Raw genomic sequence first — 21,257 nt, forward strand, 5'->3', positions numbered from 1 at the left:
TCGAGTATTCTCGGGGAAAATATTAATTTCAAAAAATTGTATGACAAACGGTCGAATGACTTCCGAAAAATTTCTCAGAATCGATGGAACGTAGGTGAACTTTGACGAGGGCTGTGACCTCCACCTCACTAATGCAATTATTTGATTAAATTATTATTTATTATGAATGTGGAGGACCTCAACTTTACAGTGATACTCACTTGCGTCCTTAACTTGCCTTAACGGACCAACTTACTAGACCGAAAGTGGAGGGGAACGGAACTTATATACAAAATGAAGAGGAAGGAGGTGCCAAAAACAACTGACAACAGAACTATTTTGTTTCTTAGAAATTTATTTGACCATGACGAACATCACTCATTCAGAATTCATTCGACGCAATGAAAAGTCAGAAAAAAATATTTTCGCACAGTGCGCTTTTCTAAGATCGACCATCCAGTTCGACCATTTCTTTGATCATCTGAATTGCATCAGGCGTCTCCTCATATGCCTCGTAATAGTATTGAATGGTTTCCTGGGCATGATCTTCACTTCCTTCACTGTACCGACACGCTGTCATTGCGTCCTAATAATCTTTCGGATCGATGAGACCGGGCCAACTGTACTTATTCCCCGTCTGAAAAAAGCCGAGCAACATTTCCAGTGCATGATCCAAATAGTCGACGAGAAGATATCTTGTTCGTATATAATTGCGCGTATCCAAGATTTCCCAAATACGCTCCCCTTCCGTTTCGAACACATTCGCCGGCAACATGAAACTTGGTGGTTCTGATGTACTCGACAGCAATATAGCAAATACTGTCTGTACTGTGGTTACTTGCAGCCCCCAGCTCGTACAGGATTACTGTTAGCACAACATCCGTTTATATGTAAAGCCGTTCTATGAAAAAGTTCTGTTAGGTCGGTGTCAGATCGATTTGACATCGGAAAAACTCTGTTCTTGAACTGTCGACGCTGGCATATCGTATCATCAAATGATCCACAGAAATCGAAATGATTTATATCCGCAGACCACAACACATCCATTGTAAATTCACTTCACCGAAGTTTCATGACATTTGGGTAACATTTCACGACCAAAATACATCGTGAGAAATCTAACCTCACAGTTACACCTGTCATCGTTAACTGAACGAAACTCAGTGAAGAAAAAATCGTTCCTGAACGAGCTCTTAACATTACTTATCTACCCTATATTATATCGATGGAAAATAGTGAAAAATTTCAAAACAAGCTGGACGACCTATCGCACGTTAAAATCAGTGGTCATTTCCAATGAATGAATGAACATGTTATTGTCAAATCGCCCTACCCTTAAAACTACGGTGATATTAACTGATAGGAATATTGCATAGAAAATTTGTATTATTTACACATCCACAAAAGTAGAATCGAATAGTTATTTGCGTTCCTGTTTTGAACAATTGATTTGATAATGTCGTGCGCTAAAAAGTTCCTAAAATGAATCCTTCCTAAAAGGATAATGTTTAACAACATTTCATCACAAACATCCGAGAAAAATTTAAAAATGCCTTTATTTTCGGCCCGTCGCATGAAATATTTCTTTCTGCAACGGATATATTTTCACCTCAATATCTAGATTGGATTGTTCAATTGTCAGTTTGCACAAAGTTTTGAAATGTTGATTTTTCCACTAGTAAGTTACGAGCATAGCGAACTATTGGTACACAAGATACTATTAAAGTTATTCATATGAACGTATTTTTGCTGTCAAACTAAAAAACTTAAGTTGAAGCTATCTAATAGCTTGAACCCCAATATGATCTTCAGAGATTCGTGAATAACTTTTTTCTGTAAATACTGTTACGGGTCTGACGGTGCGCTGACAATTGAAAAAAGAACGTGAAAAGGTCTTTTCAATGCAGCGTTAAATATATGGCAGCTCTGATTTCTTCGTTCACTTCACGGTCACACCTTCACTTGAAATTCAAATTTTCAATGAGAGTTTTGGTTTTCCTCAACTTTCCGCTCAAATTCTAAAGCGCGCATACAGCCTGAATTAAAATTGAAGGATATTAACTATATATGTTATATTCAACAAAATTTCGCGTAAAAATATGGCACATCAGCACCTAAGAACTCACCAAACTTTTAATCAAAATCTCTAATGCAATTTTTTTACTTTAAATTTTTCATTGAATGCTTAAAAATTAGTTAAAATAGACATAGTCTTCTCAGGTTCGAATAATGTTGATATGTCTTACTTGGGCCTGGCTCCCTGTGAAATGCCAGAGTAGGCGCTCAAAAATAATAAAAGGTGCCCAAAGTTAATAAAAGGCGCCCAAAGCACTGTTGAAAGGAGATAATATAGCAAATTCAAAAAAATTAATAAAGCCACACTTGTGATTTTAATTAAGAAGACAATTATTCAAACTGATTTGCAATTTTCTCAAAAACAATGAAATCAACATTAATGTTGGAAATAAGAATTCAAGAAACATCAAAAGTAGAAAAGGAGTAGGACAAGGATTACCATCATCAAAATTGCACATTTCTTAAGAAAATCATAAGATCGGTGTGGTCTAATTTAAGGTTTTTATTGACAAAAGAATTATTAATAGACAAAGTTTTGGTGTTTTGAGGTAGTAAATAGTTCGACAATTAACATTAGTAACATAAATAGCGTGTAAAAGTAAATATTTGATTAATTACATGGTGGTCAAAACATTGCATCAAAAATATGCCATGTTTGTGTAGTTGACCGCACCAAATTCCGTACATTTTTCTTCATGTGACAAATTCACCTTCCATGTGCATTGTTGTGTACAAAATGATGTGATTAAAAATTAAGAGTGAAAATGTGTCGAATAATGCGAAATTATTGCGAAAAATGTGAAAAATGTCTTAATTTTGTAGTGGTCAACTACTGCAACAAGACTGGTCAGGTATAAAAACATCCGTTTTTTTGTGGTCAGCTACTGCATCAAAAACAGTGCTTCAGTAAAATCAGTTTTTTACAATAAAAATTAATTAATTGTCAATATTTCTGATATTCTGCGGAATAGGAACAGATCAAATTAAACTCTGACGAAGGAAAAACTTAGTTTCATCGAAATCATCCTGAGATACTGATGACCAAAGTTGAAAGATTGCTTAGCCGGTCAGCTACTACCTCACTTACCTTATTTAGGCATAAACTTTGAGGACGAAATTATATTTGAAGAGATTGAAGTGTTAAGCGAGTTGAAAAATAAATTTGAAACTCTAAGCACTTCACCACTATTGCACGCTGACCAGAAAATTAACATCATAAACCAGTTTATATGGCCGACAATAATTAATCAACTACAGACAGCACCAGTGTACAAGATCCCAAAGACTGTATTGAATGCAATTGATACTCTCATTCGTGGTTGTGTGAAAAATATAAGTTGTTTGCTAGCTGACACACCCAACTCCATGTTATATTCACCAAGAAAATATCGCGGTCTTGGTATTGTTCGGGCATCGTGGGAAGTAAACTTGCAACACGTTAACATAGCACAAAAATTAGAACAAATAAACGACACGCTCCTTCACGTGTGCAGAAATTTCAAAGAAGAACAAATATCATGCATGGAACGCCTTCAATTACCATCCGAAGATGAAATCCCAACAGCAAAAAAGTTGCGAGAAACTCTCCGTGAAAATGCATTTCAAGAATGGTGTAACTTGAAAGTACGAGGTGATGGTGTCTGCCTTTTCAAAGAATGCACGAGCAACAATAAAATATTATGAACAAAATTGGCTTATCATCGTCAGATTGGACAAATCTCTTAAAAATGTCAACGAATAACGCCGACGTCCGTAGTAATCGCCGAAACGATTCCAGTACAATCCTCTGCAGACACTGCGGAGAGTATGAAACTTTGTCACATGTACTCGGAAAATGTGTAAAAGGCGAATTATTACGGAACAACCGACATCACAAAGTCTGCGACACATTAGCCGATGAAGTGAAAACAATGAAATGGCATACATTGAGAGAAGATCGAACACAGACAACAAACGGAGATACTCGTTTTACGTACATCGTGGCGATTGATCCAAAGGGGAAAATTGGTTATATTCTTGATCCAACAATACGATGGGAAAAACATTTAAATCAGGCCGATGAAATCAACGTTGAGAAACAGAACCATTACGTCGATACAATTCCAAATTACAAACAAAGATTTCCAAAATTAAAAAGGAAAAAATGAAGGAAATCTTAATCACAATAATCAAAGATTCTTTAAGAATATTGCACCATCATTTGTATAATTAGAATGGTGTCTCAAAACAACAAAACTACAAGAAAAATTTTCAAAATGATTAATTCAGTATTCTGTGTATTTTACAATTCTATGTTTATAGAACAGACGTCTTAAATAAAGATATTATATATGAACTATCTAAAGCAAAAAGCGTCAACGCATAAATGTATTGGTGTAAAATTATATGAAATGTGTATCTTACACCAATTATTGTTGGGACTACATTTCGTCGTACAAATTTAAAAGGTTCTGAAAGAACAGGTTAGACAACTCTGGGTTGATCACGAAGGCGTCAATTTTTATCGAAAAATTTGCATCTAAATCGAAAGTTTTAGGACCACACTGTGCAAATTAAAGTTTATTGACCTTGTTTATACTCTATTTCAGTGTAAATTCATAATAATTTCTATGAAGTACTTTCATCTACGCAAAAAAAGGAAGGAAAAATTCAAAATTCCTTATATTTTGTCATTTTTCACATTTTGATAGTATGTTCGGACCACCCTGTTTTTTCTACAAAGTGACCACCAAGGAGACTTTTCTTCAGAATTTAATTCTCTGAACTTTTCCCGAAGAAACTATATTTTTATTTTTCGTATTTTACCATTGGGAAGGTAAAACATGCGTAAAAACACGGATTTGGAGGGGGGGAAGCCGATAACTCGGGTATGCCGCAAAATCGAGAAAAACATCCGACCGATTACGTTTCTGGGGACCACTGCCTATCGTTTAAAATTTTCACCCGCTCTCGACATACTCGTTCCTACGGATTCTTCTACAGCGAGTGTACTAATAACCATCATGATAAGTTGATTTTTGTATGAAATCCGCTATTTTATCGTCAAACATTGTGTCTAACTCGCGTATATGTATCTGCGTGACCTACCTGTCTAAACGTTTTCAGCCCTTGAATAGTTGTCATGTTTTCTCTTGGTACTGCAGTGTAAGTCTTGATTTACTTGATTTGTAAGTGAAACGTGGCAAAACTCGAGAAAAAAACAAATCCTAGCACTCCTAACAGCACCATTTCATTCAATTTGACCTCAGGTACTTTTATAAACATATTCGACTAATGATGATGATCATGCTTACGAACGCTAAACATTATATATTGCTTTGTTTATACAATGTTTTACATTAATTTCTACAAATACTACACAACGGATCGATGAAGATTATGTAAATAAACGTTTCGTATACGAAAATATTTCTCGTTGCGAATGTAAAACTCGAACCATACAACAACCAGCATGGGATAAACACTAGACAATTTCCATTTTGAATCTAAAAACAGCCAGATATACACAGAGATAGATGTATATATAAATAGCACGATTCATCAATATAAAGAGCATCTGACACGAACGTCATCAAGGAAAGACATTTCAAAAACCAAAAACATCATAAAATTGCTCAAATTAACTTTTACAAATAAATAAAAAGTAAATGAAAAATAAATGTTTGAACTAGCGGAGAGGCTGTTATCCGTTTATACAATACAAGTTTTTATGTGTGTAGTAGTGGTGCTGGAATTCAAAAGAAAATTTGTTGCTTGACATAAGAGAGTTTATAATTTTATGCTGTTGCGGAAATGGAATCAATTAAGGTCGCAATGTATACAAGAAAACACAGCCGTAATACATGTGTTTTCGTTCGTTTTTTTTTACATCTTTCTTTTTTGATTTGAATTTGTGATTACATGAGAACCAACATTTCGTGGCTGGGAATCATCGGCTTAATTTAAATGTGCATTGGTAATCATTCTGAAACGACCCAATAAATACAGTTGTCAAAGAAATAAGCAGTTCATAATTGCGTAAAAACAGAAGAGCTCATTTCCGCGAGTCATGAAAACTCGCCAAAAAGTAAGACAAAAAATGGCATGTGATCTAAAACGCGTGCTTGTTTGTTTAGTGAACGTACTCTATTGTAGGGTTTCCATTTTTGAATTTTGAAAAAGAGGACATTTCGGCGTCAAAAAAGAGGACAAAAAGTGAATCTCTGACGCGGAATTACAACGACTGTACATGCACTTTGTGTAACTATTGCATAACTTCCACCACAGTTCATGCTGAAAACAAAAATATTCAAGAATGCTCTGTGCAACATGCACTGAAGTCGTCCTGATATTCTTTTGGATTTCTTCTCAGTAATAACATCCACTCCATATTACCTAAACACAGACTTCGTTTTACCTTATTCTTGCGTGATCTTCGGTATCTCACACAACGCTACACTATTTTATACTTTTAATGAGAGCGGAGCGTGTGATTTTTTTTTTTTGAGATTAAGATTTCGTTGTATTACCTTTCAGAGATTCTATGACAGAGAAAATTAATAGTTAATGGCCCGCAGCGAAAATTTTTCGTTCTTTAGGTATGAGCTGCATCAAATTTACTTAAAAAAGAGAAGAGAAGCAGATCTGAAAAAAAGAGGACATAGAGGACGTTTTCATCAAAAAAGTGATGCTCTAAGAATATTTGTAAAAAAGAAAAACGAGACGAAAAAAGAGGACATGTCCTCTAAAAAGAGGACGAATGGGAACCCCTATTGTCGGTTGTTTTATGACTTTATGGCAAACTGAAAAGTTATTCCATTCTGAATAAAAAACTGTTCTACGACACCCCTCGAAACTGTGTAATAAATTTTATAAAAAATAAATAGAAAATGAACAACCGAAAACATTCTTATTCACAGTGTAATTTTCATCTCGCTTGCATTTAGATTTTTCGAAATCACCCATTTCCACGGTGGATCTGAACGAATTTTAAATAAACATGTCGACTTCCATGTCGGTTCTTTTCATATCTGAGTTAGGGGAGACATGTACTATACAACTGCACATGCTGCAGGCGCAACCGCTGAGCCGTTTCTGAGAACTAGGAATATCGTCGCCTGGCCCAGCGGAAGTTGCTGGACCAGTGTTTGAAACTGGAATCGGTAGAGGGACAAATTCTAAGATCAACCATATAAAAATTATTACTCTCGGTCATTTGGTCGCAGAGCAATAGAAGCTGAAAGTCGCACTTTCACCTTCTATTGCTCTGCGACCAAATGACCGAGAGTAATACTCGTGTCATGACTATGACTATTACAATCTGTCTCGTCAATTTATTTATTCAAAGCGAAAAAAAGACTGCTCGCATACGGCGCAGTCAATAAAAAAACGATCTTTTCAATCAACAAATATTACAATAAATAAAAATCATCCGCTCTATTACTTCCTAAAGTTCCAAGAATACATGCCGCATTGCCTCTTTGTATAGCAATAGAAATTTTCTGCAACAGATAATCTTTGGAACGTGGCTCCCCTGATGCTCTCTTCATCAACGACCCCAACTTGTCAATAAATTTCTTTGTTTCTGGACCCATGCAACCTAATGATTCAAAGGCAAGGGGGGTAAATAAATAGTTTTCTTTAAGACGTATATAATGATTATGCTTAAATCTCTCCGCTTTATCTGCAATAGACCCTGCTTTCTTAGAGGATTTATATGGTTGATCTTAGAATTTAGTCGCACTTTCACCTTCTATTGCTCTGCGACCAAATGACCGAGAGTAATAATTTTTATATGGTTGATCTTAGAATTTGTCCCTCTACCGATTCCAGTTTCAAACACTGGTCCAGCAACTTCCACTGGGCCAGGCGACGATATTCCTAGTTCTCAGAAACGGCTCAGCGGTTGCGCCTGCAGCATGTGCCGTTGTATAGTACATGTCTCCCCTAACTCAGATATGAAAAGAACCGATATGGAAGTCGACATGTTTATTTAAAATTCGTTCAGCCCCACCGTGTTTCACAATGTACAGTTACGGTAATCTGTTGCATGACTGTATTTCGTACCGTTCTGAAACCGTTTCGTATGAAGAAGAAAAATTCAATTTTCAAATGATGAAATAAAATCAACGAAACATTTTCGAGTAATGAATGGTTCTGATGTACTTGTTTTGACTCGGTCATTAAAGCACGAACAGCACCATCTCCGTTTGCAAAAGCGTTTTCCGTTTATATTCCGTTTTGCCATGTCAGTACTTGGAGAAAATTCATTTTTGTTTTGCAAGCCGAAGCAAAAAATCGCATTTTAAGAGTGAAATCGCGAATTCTTCGAACAATCGACTAGCCGTGCCATGAAAGTCCCATGAAATCATTGCTTGATTACGAGTTCAAACATAGCTAACGCCGACCCGTACGAAACACCTATTCGTATCAAAAGCCTTTAATGTGAAACTCTTCATTTCTCTTACTTCATTTTCTCCTCTGCTGAAAAACTATTCTCCCTTTATAATCACTTACATTATCCACTCTTTGCCTTGTTATCATATACAACTAAATTGCCGGAGGCAATATAGACAGCCCCGTACGAAGACAAATTTCATAAATTCCTATTTATACAGCTATATACCGCTATATTTAACTATATTTCACTATAAATAAACATTTCACAGAGGAATATATGCTATTATATAGCTCTATATGCCTGTATATAGCTCAATATAGCTGTATATAGGTATATATAGATGTCCATATATGGAATCCCTGAAACCCCTCACACTTAACACATTATTTCCATGTTAACAGAAACTCTCTAAGTACCACTTTTCCCAAGATATATCACTTTTAATAAAATCCAATATGGCCGCCGGCAGCCATTTTGTTAGGAGACCGGAAATAGTACCGACGCTTTACATTCGTTAATACCTTTCAAACAAAAAAAAATTCATGAAATTCGGTCAAAATTTACTCGAGATATTGTCAAAATACACCACGTTCACTGTACTTCCGAGTAGCCAGATAAGAGCTCACTCCAAGAGACCTAGCTCACGCTCCGGAGAACATAATTTCATAAAATTTTTCCCTGATTGGTACGGTCAATACCTATCTAATAAAGCTAAAACAGACGAAATATGTTCAAATGTGGCCGACCTACAAGCAAAAACTGCTTGCCGCCCTGTGCCTGTTCCACACCAAGGGGTCTAACTCACGAGTCGGTCATCCGATTTCCATAAACTTTTTTTTTGTCGATCGGTATTGTAAATACCTTTTATTTGACGTATCACTTACAAGTTTAACGTTTAAATGTCCGGAGATATCGTCGAAAAACCGTAAAGCACTTATTGGGCTACAGCTCGGGAGGGGTCGATCCAAAATCACTCATCTTCGAACTTAGCCTGTCTTTTGACATTACCAAACGGGAAAAAAAAGAATTTTCAAAATCGGATGCGTTTTACTCAAGTTATCGTGCAGACAGACAGACGGACAGACGGACAGACGGACATTTTTTTTTCTCGCGGATTTGGCATCTCTAGACAACCACAATAGGTTTCCCCTTACTCAGGGAGTCCAATTCGACGTGTTACAAACGTATGCGTAAACCTATAAGACCCCAGTACTTCGTACGGGTCTAACAAGGTATCTCGCTAGGAATTCTCGTTTTCGTGGTAGAGCTGTTTGAAAAATCGACAGTGCTCAGGTGGAAATTTTTTCATCCTGATTATCTCGGGTAATAAGGGGTCGAGTCAGTTAGGCTTACTATTAGATAACAATTCTGCAAGAATTGCTGTTGGTCTTCGTTTTGGCAGTCAATTGTGTGAAGAGCATAAATGTATTTGTGGAAAGACGGTTACGAAGGATGGCTTACACGGTTTATCTTGCAATAAAAGCGGAGGATGGATTTCTGGACATGATGAAGTTAATAAAATCTTTTCTCATGCATTTTCCTCTGCAGGTTTTCCGAATCTAGTACAACCTCCAGGCATTTCTAGAGACGACGGTAAAAGACCGGACGGTATGACTCTAATTCCATGGAGTCACGGTAAACCGATTTTGTGGGATGTAACCATTAGAGACACACTAGCTCCATCTTACCTAAGCCAATCATCTAAAAAATCTGGATCAATTGCAGATAATGCTGAGAGATTCAAGCATAATCATTACATACGTTTAAAAGAAAATTACTTATTTACACCTATTGCTTTCGAATCACTAGGTTGCATGGGTCCTGAAACAAGTACATTTATAAAGAAATTGGGTTCATTAATGCGAAAAGCTTCTGGCGAACCCCGATCAATGGATTACTTATTACAAAAGGTTTCTATTGCAATTCAACGGAGAAACGCTAGTTGCATTTTGGGGACTTTAGGACGTAGTAGAATTGATGATTTTTATTTATTGTAACTTTGTTTTTTTTGAAAAGATCGTTTTTTACTGGTTGCGCATTGCAGCCTTTTTTTCGCTTTTAAAAATAAAGAACAGTTTGCTGTGGTAGCTCCAGTGACTGTATTAAGAAAAATGTTTCTCTGACCAGTGATGCTTGCGCGCATCAACAAACCTGGCCGTTGAGGGTTCCATGGAAAGGCATAGACTCCCTACTTCCTAAAAAACTTGGGCTGTAGGGTCTATTGGCTGCAAGAGAACTTTCGACCGGTTGTCGACCAATTTCATTGCTTTTAAAAGTTGCTTTTCAATGATAATTTTCCCGACTTTACTTCTTACATAAAATGCGATTTTGGTTTACTTTTCTGATGCAGCCGAGTTTGTGGTTGGTTGGATGCGTGTGATAAATGCTTCTCGGACCTTGTGCTACATTATGGAACAGTTTGATGTACCAGAAAGCTAAATTCTATAATAATTTTCATCAGCTTTCTTGTAAAGGCTAGAATACACAGTTTGTGAAAAGTATCTGAGAAATAAACACTCATAAACAGAGTTATTAGTTGAATTCATAATGTTTTGCATCACAGCACGGAAAAGCATTAATTTCAACTAATCAATTAATAACTCAGCAGAGAAACATTAGACCTGATCGCAAGCAGAGCAGAGTTGGTAAAAAACGGAGGACGAGATTCGGTGGAATACCGGAACTTGTCTAAAAGTATCAACAAAGCAAGGAGATCAGATGAAAGAAAATATAATGTCCAATTGGCTCAAAACATAATTGAAGCTAACTGCAATATGAAAGTCCTACGGAGAAAAATGACAAACGCCAAAAAAGAAATCTTCAAATTACGAGACAAAACAGGAACGATCCAAACTGATCGAAATGTGATATTAAACATTGCAACAGAATTTTATGAGAATTTGTTTTCTTCAGCAAGACAGAGTCCAACGGAAGAAACCGAAGATAGACCAATAATAAGAAACGTGGGATCGGATGATATGCCCGACATAACTGTTGATGAAGTCAAGGCCGCAGTAGCCGAGATGAAAAACAAAAAGTCTCCAGGAGAAGATGGTGTTCCAGTGGAAGCCATTAAACTAGGTGGAGACTCCTTATTAAAGGCAATCACGGCTTTGTTTAATCAATGTCTCCAATGGGAAGAAGTACCAGAAGCTTGGGAAAATGCGGTAATTACATTGCTGCATAAAAAAGGAGACATAACAAAGCTGGAAAATTACCGACCCATAAGCCTATTGTCAACACTCTACAAGTTGTTTATGAAAATCATTACGAAGAGGAACACTAACAAGTTCGACTTCTACCAACCTGTTGAACAAGCTGCTTTCAGATCTGGTTTCAGCACAAACGACCATTTGCAAGTGATGAGAACGCTTATTGAGAAGTGTCGTGAATACAACATCGACATAGTCTTGCTATTCATAGACTTCGAAAAAGCTTTCGATTCAGTGGAACCATGGTCGATATTGGACGCATTAGACGAATGTAGAGTAGACTCAAGGTACTCCAACACAATTCGATATGTGTACAAAAATGCTACTTCATGTATAAAACTTCATAAGAGCACGGAGAAATTCAGAATTGGCCGAGGTGTAAGGTAGGGTGACACCATTTCACCGAAATTATTCACGGCGATTCTGCAGAGTGTTTTTAGGAAGTTAAACTGGAGTAAAATGGGAATAAAGATAAATGGAGAGTACCTGAGCAATCTCCGCTTCGCTGATGACATTGTACCGATAGCAGCGAATCTAGGTCAGGCTCAGCTTATGCTACAACAGTTAAGTGAAGAGGCAAACAAAGTTGGCCTCAAGATGAACTTATCGAAAACAAAAGTCATGACCAACATCGGGGACGATAGAGAAATCAAAATTGGTGACACTGTCATTGAACGAGTCGACAGCTACGTATATCTAGGACATAAGCTGAAGTTAGGTCTGGACAACCAAACTGCAGAAATAAGACGTAGGATTGGTCTTGCATGGGCAGCGTTCGGAAAACTCAGACTAATTTTCAAAAGCAAAATGAATAATAGTCTGAAACGCAAAGTTTTCGACACTTGTGTCCTTCCAGTGCTCACTTATGGAGCGGAAACGTTAACTTTAACGAAAGCATCCGAAGATAAATTGAGAGTGACACAAAGAGCCATGGAACGGAGTATGCTTGGAATAACACTCAGAGACAGAATGACGAATCAATGGATTCGACAACAAACCAGGGTCGTTGATGTCATGGAAAGAATAGCATCTCTGAAATGGAGCTGGGCGGGACATATTGCAAGAAGGACAGACGAACGTTGGACCAAAAAGATCATGAACTGGCGACCATATAAAAGACGAGCTATAGGTAGACCACCAGAGAGATGGACAAACGGAATTAAGAATATTGCAGGTACAAACTGGCAGCAAATGGCAATGGATCGTACGAAATGGAAAGAAGTTGGAGAGGCCTACATCCAGCAGTGGATAGAAACAGGCTGAAAAAGAAGAAGAAGAAGAATTAATCACATTTAATAAAGAAATTTTCAGTGGAACGCTTAGAACTTCGTGCCACATTTTTTCAAATCATTTTGCAGAGTGTCGGTTTTTCAAATATTTTGCAAGAACTGTGTACTCATACTCATCTTAACACACTGCAACCGACGAAATACAATGTGAAAAACGTATCTACTGTTACAAATATTCCTACAATTGATGGCATAATTTTGTTGCTGTTACATGCGTTTACCCCACTGACTAACGTTTAATAGAACTTTTTACTGTCGTGTAGCACACGAAAGGAATTATTGATTTTATGTTTTTTTATGGTGCGGAGACCTTTTGTTATGTTTTTAGTTAGTCGTGACAGTGTTGTATTTGTGTGCATCGAAAGTATTGCGAAGTCCATAAAAAAACTTCAGTAATAAAATAAACAATGAGAATTGTTCCGTGCGTTTTTGAAGCTATTAAATTAGAATTTTTAAGTCAAAAGATTTATGAGAGACGCATATTACAGCAAAATGTTTACAATACCACACGCCAAACCATGATCGATAAAATCTCTCGGCATTCTGAGTATAGGCAACTTTTCTGGATTCATGAGAACTTAAACACAAAATATTATCATTTTTCGGGACAATTTAGTGATTTTATTTTCTTTAACTTCAAATATAAACATATTCCAGTCACTTCAAGTTGTTCAATAAACATTTTAGTCAGATTTTTCAGCTTATTCTATTTCGCAACAAAGAATATTTAATTATTATCCCGTATCGTGAAGTTGGCTGTTCGTTAGTTAGCACACAAAATTTGGCATGCGATCGCACTGCCGGTGGTCAAAATTTTGATCTATATAACGAAATTTTTCACTCGCTACGCTCGCGTTCTATACTATACCGTAGGGTGAGTCGTATTTTCATTTTGTTTTTATTTTAAAAGGCCTGGCCCCAGGCTGTACTCAGAATTGACCAAGGAATCCGAAACAGCAAAATTTTTTTTTTTTTAATTCATTTTTCTCTTGCCTCTAGGCTGATTTTTGATTTTTGGGGTAGTAGCATGAAATTGCACACAATGTTGACAGATATCTCGGGCAGTTGGGAACAGAAGACATTGCTGCTAACTGTAGTGAATAGCTGAGGAGTCCAGCTATGAAATACCATAAGAACGTTGTTGTTCTTCGCCTTCACTCGGGCAGGGTAACTCTGTCAATGTTCCCAACTAAGACTTTTCAACCAAAAATTTCAACTTTATTTGCAAACAAAATCGGCAAATCACGACATAATACATCGTGTGAGGTATGTCTGAACAGGTAATCTCATAGAGAATCCATTGCAGAGACGTTTTTAGAAAACAAGTTGAAAAAACTCACAATAAAGTGGACGATTTTTATTTATTGTAATTTCTGTTTTTGAAAAGATCGTTTTTTTACTGACTGTGCAATTTGAGCCAAAATAGCTAGTGTGGGCAAGATTATAAACTAATTTTCGAATTCTATCAATGAAATTTTTATTTATGCCCATAACATCGTTCCTTCGAAAAAAAAAAACGTTTTTTTGAGAGTTTTAAACGTCATTGATGTTCCCAGTCAATTAAATGTTTACTTTTAAAACTCTGATAAATCCAAAATTTTGTTTTCTAAAGATGAACACTGTAGGTAAAAAAAGACTGTAAACTATTCAAGACGCACTTCCATTCAATCCATTTAATCCGAAAACAATTCTTTAGTTTTACCGAAATATTTAGACCACCCACCTAAAAAATAGGTAAACTAATTAGGAAAATTTGGTTTGCACGAGACATAGAAAAAGTTTTTTTTTTTTGTTAAAAATGGTTTTATTTGATCCATTTAATCCACACCCAAAAAAACTGTTCAGCTCAGCTGTAGTCTCTGTACAAATTTACTGTACAAATTCGGGACACACCCAATTGTTAGCGTAGCAGTAGTATTGTACAGCCTAGCTGTACAATGTAAAGGTGAAGGAACGCTGACTTTCTGAGGAAACAAACAATATTTCTACAGAAAATATAGCCCAAATTCGTCAATTTTCAGTGTAATGTTATTGTAAACATTATTTAAAAAAAAAAAAATAGCGACCGCAGAGGTACATACGAACCCGGAACCTACGGTACTCTAATACACCAACTTACCCACTTCGCAACCAAGTACTTGTATTTGACAGACATTAATTCCTATTACATCGTACATCTCCATGGTCAAGTTTTGCTGTACATCGATGTACAGATGGGCTGTATTGTGAAATTGAACTTCAAAATTTCTTATATTCGAGTACTGTTGTGTAGTAATGTAATTTCCTGTGATTCGACCAACAGACTTATTCCTTTACATCATGCAATACGAATAGGCAAATAGGCAATTTTTATTTTATTTAATCCCAAGTTACAAATTTTACATTTTTAACACCTTCAAAGACATACGAAAATTTACAATGAAAATTTGCAGGTCTAATAAAAGATACATCGTCAGCAACAACTTTATATGCATTATAGTGCTTGTAAAAGCCGATTGTTGTAAGTAATTGGTATCCAAAAAAGAATTTATCGTCGCTTACAATTATTTTGTTAATTAACCCGAAAACCGGACTTTCATCGTCTTCATTTTCGATCCGACAAACATAGCCGATTTTCACCTCTATAAAACTAGTTTTGACGAATTTGGTGGTATGTATACACACATTCGTTGAATGAAAAATCACACTCGAATTTTTGCAAACAAATCCTTAGAGGTTTTTTACCGCAGGACATTGAAACCGCCATAGATTGGAACTTTAGAAAAATGCTGGCATACCTCATTCTAATTTTGAAGAAACATGACTCCAAAAGATTTTTCCTACAGCTGATCGTTTTTATTATGTTTTTGAAAACTCGGTGAAACGATTCAAACCTCATTGACGATATTCCGATTTTTTTTATTATTATCGGATTGGACCATGACAAATGATGAGTGTTTCTGTGGACTTGACCATGAATAAAAAGATGTAAAACTGAAGTGATTAACTACTTGAGGTTTCGTTGTTTAATTAAATTCATTCACCGTCCCACTTTTCTGCATAATTTTGTGACAACGAAGTCCAATGTTGCAAAGATATCGAAACGATCAGTGTGGAAAACTCTGCAAAATCCACAGCTCTTGCAGTTAACCTTGAAAATGGAGTTTATAAGCAAATTTTCTTTCTTCCTCGATTTCATGTTTGCAAATAAACTGCCTCTGTTCTGTTCTGTTCTGTCCACAGGTTTTATTGCCAGAGTTGCTACCATAGTTTGGATGTTCACCATTGATTTTATGAAATTTACAATGAAAAGAGAGTACCGACATAATACAAATAAATTTGGAAGCCTCCCGGTGAATGGATTCTTTGCTGGCTGTTCTATAAACAATTGATGCCTTATGAATGTCTCTGGGTAGCTGCTATTTTTTTAATATTCGAATAGAAGGGCGTTCGTTTCTTCCATAAACTCACTAGAAGCAATACGTAACACCTTCCTGATCATTTCTGCTATGCGACTGGACTATAAAGTCTACAGGATTATTTTAACGTTGCAAAATAGGACTTTCGATTAAGATATTATTTGCTAAAAACCCTTGTATCAATAACGCATGAGATCACCCCCGATATTTTCGCGATATCACTATAAACCCACTGTGGAACAAACATACTTCCAACGACCACGTTGCTCTGGCACCGATTCTTCAGCTAATCTGAACATTGTACATCTCCACGGTAGCTTAAACACGTGACAGATCATGTACTCTGTTGTACAAATTCGGGACACAACCAATTGTTAGAATAACAGTACAATACTACAGCTTAGCTGCACAGTTGTACTTTGTAGTTGAACATAGTACAGTTATACTGAATAATTAGAATTAGAATAATTCAGCGTAGCGGTAGAATATACAGATATGCTGAAAAAAAATGTTCTGCACAGCTACCATGTGAAATTATTTTTTTTTCGGTGCAGAAGTGCGTCACCACTCGATTCAAAATCTAAATTCCTAAAATAGGAGATATTTTAAACCGCTTCAGCCTTGAAGATGCATCGAAGGTGCTGTTACATGAAATTCATTTTAGAAAGTCAATTGTTCCTATCTATGCCTTATAATTTAGGAATTTAGGAATTCATCGGTTTAAGATTGATTCAACGTCTACATCAAGTGATGTTGAGTAAAAGGAATAGTAGATTACAGCAGGTACCATGTAAATAGCCCATTACATAAGATTAAGACTAATATTTGAGAAATAGTTTTTACACTAAATGGTCGATTGTCAACCCGAGGTAGAGATGAGTGGGCATATCAAGACCAGCCCATTAATTTGAGAATTTTTAATTCGCTGACAATTTCTTGTTTAAAAGCTCAACTATTTTTATCATTTCGTCTTTGTATTTCTTTAAGTTTTTTAAGTAAATATCGTTGGAATTCTGATAATTTCGACAGGTTGAGATGATAATGCATATGGGGTAATACACTGATAAAAAAGATTTTGGCGGTGTACTTCGGATATGTATGATATACTTCTGTTATGCATAGTATGCGTCGGGTATGTATGGCAAACCTGTCGTATGTAAGTTTACATACGATATGTGAGCCATACATCTCACGCGTGTAGTCGACGTATGACATGTGTAAAATTTTGGTATGTGTAACTTCATCGCAAAATTACCTCATACGCCCAACACGTTTGAGAAAAGTACACGTTTAGGATGTTTGTATACGCATGGTAAGTATGATGTCAAAAGATCGTACTTGTTGTGCGTTAACATTCGTACACTGTGCATTTTATATTAATAGCAACTATGTCAAGTCCTTTACGTACATGAGATGAATGTATCTGTATCAGGATTTTAGGATTCACTTAAAAACAGAAATATTAAATTCAGTCATTTAAATTTCAAAACGTTTTATTCCCTGAGTTCCAATCTCATACTGTTGAAATATCGAAATATTACGCAAAAATAAAAAGAAGGAATTACGATTACGATTCTCGATATTAGGTCATTGTCATATACCATAGTTCTAATTAGAATAAAAAAAATATTTTCAAAGTTTCATATGTGTGTCATGTAAGTAAACGTATAGCATGTATAAGTACTTTGTGTGCAAACGTGCTCCACGTTTACCTACTTCTACCAACGCTTCACAATACAACTATCAATGTAGTATGTCTTAATTGCAACATTGGTTGAAGCGCCGCTTTGAGATCAAGAGGTCCCCAGTTCAAACCCAGCACCAAACATGGAGAAAATTTTTATCTAAGAAAAAGTTACGATATAAATGAATAAAAACACGAAAAATAAAAAAATTAAAATTAAAAAGAACGAAATTTGACGAAATAATGTACATCAAAATTTCATTTTATTTCGGATACCAGAGCAAACGTACTGGACGTTTACTGACGCAGTGCACGTGTACTAAACGTTCCCGAAGTTCGATCCAAAAATAGCTGTCTGCCAGCCAATTTATACGTCCACTACGTACAGTACACGTCCAGCGCGGTAACTTTTCTATCAGTGTAGTTACTCGAAAGTTGTATGGGTGCTCATGTTTTCTGAAAATGTCCATACCCCCACGAAACATGCCCATATGCCGAAGCCCATTTATGTATCCACTTTATGGACAGCCCACTCTGGCCCAAGGCGACGTCATGCAAACGTTGCAAATGGAGTGCTTTTCATAAAAGTCGTAACAGTTTACATAAAATAAATCATTTTCAATATCGATTGAAAACTCATCCGAAAGGTGTTCTGTGTGCTTCTGCAAACAAAACGCTGTTCGGTCACTTACAATAAAATCTGTCTTTCAACGGAAAAGGTTTGAAAAAGGACTGATTCGAAATTTATTTGAAGAGACAGATGGATTTTATGCCATCGGTAGCATTTCGTCATGTGTGCCATTTTCATTCTTTCTTCTTCTTTTTTCCTCGTGCCAGTTCCAAATGACAAAATTTATGTTCGATTTTTTTTTTGTATCTTAAATCACTTCGTTATGTATGTAATTCCATCCAGTGGATTTCAATTTTTTTTTGTTATAAAGTGGAACAAATTGAAAAATGGAATAAGGAGAGCGAAATATGAAACATATTTTCGGAACTCGAGAGAAAGTATAACAAAATATAAATTTGTATAAATAAATCTGCACAACAAAAGAATAAATTTAAATAAAAAAATGTTTTTTCTTGCATTTTCTTACCTTTCGTTTTTTCATTGTGCTCTTATGTGCTGTACGTATAACTTGTATTATCCATGTATAAATATTTGAATTTCTTTTTCGCTTATTTATTTTTATCTTCTTATAAGTAAGTATCCTTCAGATGCTTGATATATTTTTATTTACTCACTTTCACGTTACGTTATACTTGTTATTACAAACACTTTGCTTAAGTATGACAATAAATATTTTTTGAACTTTTTTCCCGAAAAAATGTTGCTATTTACCTCGGGCAATAACAATTACTAGTTAAACTTTGGACCATGAACCACATAAACCATCGTTAAATTTCTTATTACATTTTATTTAACCCCACACCACACCTCATCAACTTTTTTTTAATAAGATATTTTTCTTTCTGTGTGTAATAATAGCATCATAACATAACATCACGTAATAGATAGGTATATTTGGGTGTTAAACGTCATAATCTTTTTTTATAACTTCATCTATTTCACATTCACTTCTCCTATACTTCAATCATTTGATGAATTTATTTTCACTTCTGTTTATTTAGATTAAAACCATGGATGAAGGAGAAAAAAAAAGTTATTTTTACACCAAAACGCTTACAAGAGCAACACTCACTTTATTTCAACGATTATTGTTTGTTTAAGTGAACATTTCGGCTTCAATTTTATATTTTTCATTAGAGAACATTTTCATTCAGATGGATTGCTAGAAGTGCCATAAATACATCAAACCATGTCGGACGAAATTTTTTTTGGAATCGACTTTCATCTTTTTTCATTCTCGTACGCAATGGGACTTTTGGGGTATTTGTTGTGTTGTTGTTGTTGTTTTTTGTTTTTACTTTTTATGCCAATGCAAAACCACTTTTTTCATTCTGTTGTTTATTTTGTTGTGTAGACTTTTATCTGTTTATAAAAGCTGGGTGTAAACAAATTTGTTGATGCGGGTGAACGGTTCAAAATAATTATATTTTTGAAATATTGAAGAGCATTTTGTTTATTTTATTAGGATTATTGAATTTTATATTTCCTTTTTCCTGTTGTTCTGACTAGCCAATAAAGAGAAGTCAGGCTGAAACGAAGATTGATGCCAATAATAACACGTCAAATATTTATTGATTGATTGAAGTCAACAATAGATATAAAAAAATATAAGAAATTGGAATAACGAACGACAAAATTCTATCCACCATAATCGAATCGTCCAACAGTCACTTTATGCTTCTTAAACGTACCGAATTGAACGGATCTTTTTTTGTAATTTTACTTTGGGAAAAAGAATAAAATATTTTTTTGTTCTATATAATAAAAACATTGCGGTTTCGGGTTGAATGAATATAGTTGCGTGACAAAGGATAATTTCAACAAAAGATTTTCTTTTCTATTCGCAAGTTACTTTGAAGTAAAACCGATTATATCTAGCTGACGTTAAGCTATATACAATTCAATATCTGTAATATAAAGTTTAATGTTTGTTGGTTTGTTTGCTTGTATCAATATTTGTTGGTTGGTCAATAGGAGCCCAGACTGAAAGTTCTAGAGAATCGAAATTTGGCATAACAACTAATGAGGAAAAGTCAGGAAGAACGCGCGAAAAATTTTCACTTTCACGCGTTACTTGACTTTCGGGAAAATTTAAGTATTTTTGAAAAAATTTCTTTTGACCCGTGGAAAATTTTTAATTCGTTTCTCATTAAAGTAATAATCCCGAGTAAAGCCGGGTACATAAATTACATAAATGTGAATGCTCCTGGGTGTATGAGCGACATCACGCAAAACAAAAGCACACAGTAGTTGATTTTGGTGGGTATGTAAAGTATATATAATAAAATGGAATGTGTTGTAGTTATTGTTGTTTGTGTGTTGTTATAGGCTGTTGGTTGTAAATAGATTTGCTCACAATGAATTGAATTCAATTCAAAAGCTCAACCTTTCATTGTGCTATCAGTCAATGTATAGTTTTTCACCGTTATAACCGCATGATTTGCATTGTGTTAATTTAAATTTGATTAATTCGCTGGATCGATGTGGGAGGGAATGAAAGCATGGAAATTGTTCTCGAATCACACAAGAAACCGATGATTTTAGGCTGATGATTTTAACAGCGCCAGTATAAAAATGCCAATATGACAGAAATCGATGTTGTGTTTTGG

At 35.5% G+C, this 21,257-nt stretch overlaps 1 protein-coding gene across 1 annotated transcript in view; it reads right to left on the reverse strand.

Moving 5' to 3' along the window:
• LOC119073030 (potassium voltage-gated channel protein Shaw) overlaps positions 1 to 20,549 on the reverse strand; it is a 43,284-nt gene extending 22,735 nt beyond the window's left edge. The window contains exon 1 of the mRNA XM_037178347.1: positions 19,115 to 20,549. The gene's annotated coding sequence lies outside the window, so the exon portion shown is untranslated. The remainder of the gene's footprint in view (positions 1 to 19,114) is intronic.
• Positions 20,550 to 21,257: the final 708 nt, after the last annotated feature.

Source organism: Bradysia coprophila, unplaced genomic scaffold (genome assembly GCF_014529535.1).
Source record: "Bradysia coprophila strain Holo2 unplaced genomic scaffold, BU_Bcop_v1 contig_110, whole genome shotgun sequence".
Lineage (NCBI taxonomy): Eukaryota > Metazoa > Arthropoda > Insecta > Diptera > Sciaridae > Bradysia > Bradysia coprophila.